This window comes from Oncorhynchus nerka, linkage group LG23 (assembly GCF_034236695.1).
Source record: "Oncorhynchus nerka isolate Pitt River linkage group LG23, Oner_Uvic_2.0, whole genome shotgun sequence".
NCBI classification, from domain to species: domain Eukaryota; kingdom Metazoa; phylum Chordata; class Actinopteri; order Salmoniformes; family Salmonidae; genus Oncorhynchus; species Oncorhynchus nerka.
The window spans coordinates 53,629,221-53,636,375 of NC_088418.1; the positions used below are offsets into that span (position 1 = coordinate 53,629,221).

At 41.1% G+C, this 7,155-nt stretch overlaps 1 pseudogene; it reads left to right on the plus strand.

The window, feature by feature from the left end:
• Positions 1 to 1,384: 1,384 nt before the first annotated feature.
• On the plus strand, positions 1,385 to 6,019 carry LOC115107035 (E3 ubiquitin-protein ligase Hakai-like; annotated as a pseudogene).
• The last annotated feature ends 1,136 nt before the right edge of the window (positions 6,020 to 7,155 follow it).

Below are 7,155 nucleotides of genomic sequence, written 5' to 3' on the forward strand. Positions count from 1 at the left end.
GCAAAGATATTTGGCTTTCCCATGGATCTGGTCACTACAATGAAAAATACCTTTGGTGGTAATATTCTACACTCGGAATGTGATGGTTTGCAATTATAATAGTGATAAAGTTGTACTGAAACTGTCTGCTTTTCATCAGCAGGTTTTCTTGTCATGGTCCTTAATTTATAAGCATAATTTTTCTCCACACAGATATTATATATGGAATAATCGCGACATATTGTATACAAATGCTTCTTTGTTTTTAGAATATTGGTTCCCGAAATAATATCCTATGGGTGAGCCAACTGGTAAATGCAGAGGATGTTTTTTCTTAGTTATAAGGAATTCTTATCGCTTTACAAGGTCACTGTAACACCTAAAGATTTTGCAATTGTTTTAGATGCCATTCCCCCAGGTGTTTCTTTATTATTCAGGAACGCGTCAAGACCTGACCCTCAGAGCCTACCTTCCATTGACCCTGTTGACTCATCAGTATGAAAGATTTTTTAAATCTTTTGGTCCATTCAACAACAGAGCAATACGAACCTTGTTTCAGCAGGATGTTGTATCTATACATTATGTCATGCCTTATTGGAACAGATTTATTGATAATATTTGTAGGAAAAAAGTTTGGATGTTGCCACACACATTCCTACTTGTTAACAAAATTAATGAAGTTTCCTTTAAAATTATTCATAAATATTATCCTGCCAACAACTATATGAAGAGGTTTAAGGAAAACATCAACTCAAATTGTACCTTTTGTAATGACCACCCAGAAACGGTGTTGCATCTTTTTTTGGCAATGTATTCATGTAAGGAATCTGTGGCAAGACATCAGTAGATTTATAATTGAACACATTTATGAAGATTTCACACTATTGTGGATAGATGTACTGCTTGGATTCTTTACCTATGATAGAAATAAGATGAAACAATTTTATGTAATTCATTTCATTATTCTTTTGGCCAAATTTCATAGTCACAAATGTAAGTTTACAAACAAAACACCACATTCCTTACCTTACAAAAATAAATTGAACTGTATTTTAAGACAATTAATTACTATACTAAACAAAAACCTGTTGGAATTATAAGTGTATGTATGTCCCTTAAGGTCCTTGTGCAATGTGATATTGTTCCCCTTAGCCCAATTGTCCTTTGTATATTATTTAAATATACTTGTGTTTCCACATGTACTTCCTGTATTGATTTGTTGTTAATAAAAAATAATTAATTTTAAAAAATACAAAAATATGCTTTTTGGTCTTCATTTGAGGTTAGGCATAATGTTAGCAGTGTGGTTAGGGTTGACGTTAGGGTTAGGATTAAGATTTTAAAAAGGTCAATTGTAGATATGGGCGGGGTTTGTGACTTTGGTGCTGGTGACATCCCCTCAGTGGTTGAACTCAACTCCTCCCCTTTTATTATACTTTCCCATACTGCATTGCGGTGAATTATGGACCAAATTGGTAAGCGACAAATGACTCCAGGTTCAGCTGTATTTTAGTTTTATTTGTGTATCAGTAGATTTAACTTGATACACAGCGAAATAGATTTAATTTTCAAACGTATTCATATTCAATTATACTTTACAAGTATTATGAGTGGAGTGTTTAAAGTACAAAAATTGCGGCCTTGTAGCAACCTCTCGTTGCCAGCCCACTGCTAGCTAGAGAGCTAATATATTGCTAGCTTTAACGTCCACAGATCTGTGTTGTTACAGTAGTAGCTAGCTATACTTTTAGAATAAAGTGGCGGTTGGAGTTGATCTTCCAGTGCTAAGCTAATAACTTAAATTGTCAGGACAGTACTCTAACCTTGACAACATATTCAGAATAAATAATGTTATGTTTGTAGCTTAGACTATGTGCTAGCTAAGGTTTGCATTCTCCCATCAACTTCTGAAACTCCAGACAATGTTAGCGTTGGCAAAAATGAAACACTAGCGCTTCGCTAAACTATTTATCGTGGTTATAGTGTCAATGCTAGTAGGAAGTATCATGTAAATGTTCGCTTGGTAGCAGATGACTGACTCTGGTCACTGACATTTTGAATGACCCATCGTTCCCCCACAGACAATGACCTGCAAGGCACGGACGGCTCGGGGAGTCTTGGGGGCCCTGATGTCCGCAGACGCATCCCCATCAAACTCATCTCCAAACCAACCATCAGGAGCAAACCTGCTCCCCGGACACAAAGACCCATGGGCAGGCAGCCCTCCAACCCCCAGGCCGGGGATGAAGGTTAGCCAGCCACAAGTGCTTTCTCATCTCGTTGTTTTAATTTCCAGGGGCTAGGATTGGGATACGGAAACCTGTTGCTAGGTCATAGAAGCAAGCTTTCATATGGGACTACTGTAAGGCAACATATCTGTGTTTCTAGAGAGTTTTAGCTTCAAGCAAGAGGAGAGGTTCGACTGTGGTACCAAGGCTGGGGATGTGTTTGCAAGTCAACGGAAGTTCCCCCAGCAAATGTTTTGGGACTTTAAGGTAGTGTTTCAATTTCTATTGTGGGGGGGTGCAGGAATGCATTCCACCTACATCATTACTGTGTCATAGACCTCTTGGTCTTTTCCCCACAGTTGAATTTGATAGGTGAAAAGGATGACATTCCAGCACACTTTTGTGACAAGTGTGGTCTGCCCATAAGGATCTATGGACGCATGGTATGTCTCTTCGAGCATGTTTTACATAGTGTGTTGTGTCTCTTAATTATTTCTTTTATAGTTAGAGGGTATGAGTGCAGCAGCTTATAATGTTATTATCTGTATTAACTCACCAGATTCCATGCAAACATGTATTCTGTTATGAGTGTGCGTTGCTCCACGAGAAGAAGGGAGACAAGATGTGCCCAGGGTAAGCTCTTGACATTATTATTTATTTTTTTAACCTACAAACTAGTGCAGGGGTTCTCAACTGGTTTTGCCTCGACCCAAATTAAACCAGCTTGTCTCAGTCAATATGTGCATTGTGAAACAAAAAATATCCCTAATGCAATCTGTAAAAATATTTTGAATGCTATATTGATAGTAAAGGGAGCAATTATATGACAAGAGAAAAACATTCCCACCTTTTCATTGTCAAATATTTTTTTTTAAATCCCATATTCTTGATGAAGAATGTTAATAAGCTCACTTGTTTGAGACCACAACATCAACCAGATCTGCTAAATAGCTCTGCTAATAGCTATATAAAAAATACTTTGATTGAACAAAAATGGTAAAGAGATTAAATTATATATATATTTTTTAAGTATGTTTATTCTGCCCTTGAGTTGCGTTCCCATGCAAAACTAGACAGATAGCTAACAACTAAGTCCTCAATAAAACTCCCAAGGGGTGACTTTTCTTGAATTAATATATTGAAAACGTTTATGTTGTGAAACTGCAAAATACAGAAAAGAATATACTTTAGTATTCAATTCACACCGATATACTGTAGCTGTACATTATACATTTGAAGTTGCATAAATACAAAGCACGTGCTAAGGTACCATGCATCTGGCATGATGCCAAACCATATAGCTAATTGTTACTCATATGGTAATTGGCTAACTCCTTTCATTAATCTAATAATGTACAACCATCTATGTAGAATAACAAAGCAAATTACACTAGAAACAGTAACAAAACTACAGTATTGTATACTTTACAATTAGTTTGCATGACGCACAAGCAAAGTAATACAGCTAACGACATACATGAAAGGCACTGCAATTTGTGTGAGTAAATGCAACCAACATTGATATGTAAGCAACTCTATCAATAACAAGATTATCATCACTAGCTAAATGCTTGAATCGAACTTACAAACAAATATTTTCTAAGGCTGAAGCGTGACAAGAAATAACTACACTGAAAGACCTGCACCGTAGCATTGTTTTTAGCTGCTTCTATGCGTGCAGAACGAATTCTCTACTTCCTGTTTGCGTAGTCTTTCTAAGTACCAGAAAGCTCCACTAGGGGGCGAATAACACCATGGAACACAATGAAAATGCATCTTAACCATTGTAATAAAATAATCTGTAACCTTCTAACAGGATGGCAGTACAATGTTCATTATAATTTCTACACATGTTCTTACTGGTTGTAGTTGTTTAAGTAATAAAAAAAAAACTCACAGCCATGTCTAGTGACGTTATGTTTGATACCGGAGCCCCGGGGCATGCATCAAAATCGCTAAGCAGTTTGCTTCGAAACAGTGGGCCGAGGCTTGTATCACATTATCAGAAGCACATGATCAATGACGTCCGGTGCTTCGTTTTGTCGAACAACCACCTGATTGGTTTCGGGAGAAGATAAAGTGTGAAGGCATGTGTGATGTCATCTATACCAATTTGGCTGTTGTAAATTATTTTGACCATTATGCGCCACTAGTGTACACTGTTGAACAAAGCTTCTTAATGAACCTATTTTCTACACAATTGGCTGGAAATGTTTCCCCATTACTACTCGCGACCCATTGAAAACGTCCCACCAGTTGAGAATCGCTGCACTAGTGTATTCAACTGTCCAAGGGCTCCCGAGTGGGGCAGCGTTGTAAGGCACTGCATCTCAGTGCTAGAGGCGTCACTACAGACCCTGGTTCGAGTCCAGGCTGCTGTCATTGTAAAAAAAAATGTTCATAACTGATTTGCCTAGTTAAATATCTAAAATATACTTTCTGTATGTGTGGTTGCTGACTGCACTTACTAACTCAACCTTTTGTGTTTAGTATGCAGCTCTTCAGCTGCACAGACCCGGTCCAGCGCATCGAACAGTGTCTGCGGGGCTCCCTCTACATGTGCAGCATTGTGAAGGGCTGCAAGCGCACCTACCTTTCCCAGCGTGACCTGCAAGCCCACATCAACCACCGCCACATGAGGGCAGCCAAGGCTTTGGCAAGCCGCCAGGATGCCCTGCACCTTCCCCCATCCACAGAGGTTCCTGACCGCTTCCGCGTGCCCCCGCCTCACCTGCCCAAGACCCAAGGGCACCTCCCGCCCCCTCTCCAACACGGGGGTCATGACCCCTACGGTCAGCCACTACCGGCTTCCCATGATGCACCTCCTCTTTCCCAGGAGACCTTCCGCATTGCCACAGTAACTACACGCGCACGCAGCAACCTCATCACCGTGCCAATCCAGGATGACTCCACTTCTTCCTCCACCTCTTCCTCCCGTGACCCTCTCCCTCCTGGCCCGGGCCCTGCTCCACCCCCACACCACCATCCTGGGGACTACCCTGGTCAGCCTGTAGTGTCCCATCCCCACCACATGATGGCACCACCGCAACAGCACTACGGCCCTCCACCTCCTCCCCCTCCACCCATCAACCACCCCATGCAGCACCCGCCCCAGGGCTCTGGGACACCCCACATGGTGTACAACCAGGCCGGCCCTCCCCCCGCCTATGTCCAACGCACCCCCATTACCCCCCGCCAGGACACATCATGGGTCAGATGCCCACCTACATGAACCACCCTCCTCCAGGCCCCCACCTCAACACGGTGGTCCTCCAGTCAACGCCCCCTCCCCACCACTACAACCCTAACTCCATGCAGCAATTCCCCGAGGACCAGGGCACACTCAGTCCCCCTTTTAACCAGCAAGGGGGTCTGAGCCCTGGGATGTGGCCTGCCCCTAGAGGGCCTCATCCTCCAAGGATGCAGGGCCCCCCACCTCAGGGCCAGATGCCTGGACCCCATCACCCCGATCAGTCCCGCTACCGCCCTTATTATCAGTAAACTCTCAACTCCCCACAAAGTCAGAGGCATTGTTTGACTTGTCCCTTTTCCTCTCCACTGGTTTGAATAATGTGAACATGAGTCTCTGGGTTCTGTATGACTGTCATGTTTCTATGGAAACACTTTAAAGAGACTAGTCTATAGTGAATGTATGTATGTATGTAGCTGTTCACTTTTATTGATATGAACCTTTTGGACTGTCAAATGAGCAACGATACATTTGAATCGCTCCTGTATTTGTCTCCAATGGACATTGTTGTATCTTGAAAATTTTTGTTTGATGACGTCTCAATAAATATTTTCTAACAAAGTGTTAAATCTCATTATTTTTCAATATTATTAGTTGTGGAAACTGTTTCATCCATTTCAGTAGGGGGCAGTGTATGATCTAACATTTGACATTGTTTGTGGAGGGAGCTCTGTGTTTTGGTTAATCACATGACCTGGATTTTAACCTTTTTATTTAAAGCTTTTTCATCAAACTGTCCCCCTTTTTATGTCAGATGGTACAACACCGTCCTTCAGACAATTGCTTAATAGCTTTTTTCTCCTTTCTGGAAAGAGCTTAAAATAAAAGTAGAAATCCAGGTCATGTAACATGATTGAACAAAACGTGATAAAAGAGAAGATAGCTGCTGGGAGAAAAATACATTTTGAGAGGGGTGGCACTGTAATTATGTCAAGGACAAAACCCCAAGATTACTTTATTAAAAAGTATTTTACTAACATTTGTGACTTATCAACTGTGTTATCCTGCCTGGGTGTTGCAGTGTGCTATTTGTCACCCTCCCTAGCAAATGCGTCAGGGGAGTATTCTGCTACAAAAATGATATCTAGCTAGTAGTGTTTTGCTGTGGAGTATTTGCTTTGTTGATACTAGGGATTGTTGAGGCTATTTGAAAATAAGCAACTTTATTGTATGTCCATAAAAAATGGCTTTGCTACACAGAAGTATACACTGAGTGTACAAAACATTAGGAACATCTTCCTGATATTGAGTTCCACCCCCCCCCCCCTTGCCTTCAGAACAGCCTCAATTTGTCAGGGCATGGACTCTACAAGGTGTCAAGTGTTCCACAGGAATGCTCTCCCATGTTAACTCATACTTCCCACTAATTGGTCTTCACATTATTAATAAACATCTGGAATCAGCCTATAACAGTGTGGCTCTGTTGGTAGAACATGGTGCTTGCAACACCAGAGTTGTGGTTTCGATTCCCATGGGGGACTAAAATGAAAATGTATGCACTCACTACTGTAAATCGCTCTGGATTAGAGTGTCTGCTAAATGAAAAAAAGTAACAGGTTTTGGGTTTCAAGTCGACCATTATAGCATACTTGTTTACATCAAGTAAACTTGACCTTGGACAATATTTCATTTCGGAACCTTATTTTTGCTAAAATAATGAGCTCTGTCAGATCTTCCCTCACGAAATTCCATGACTCG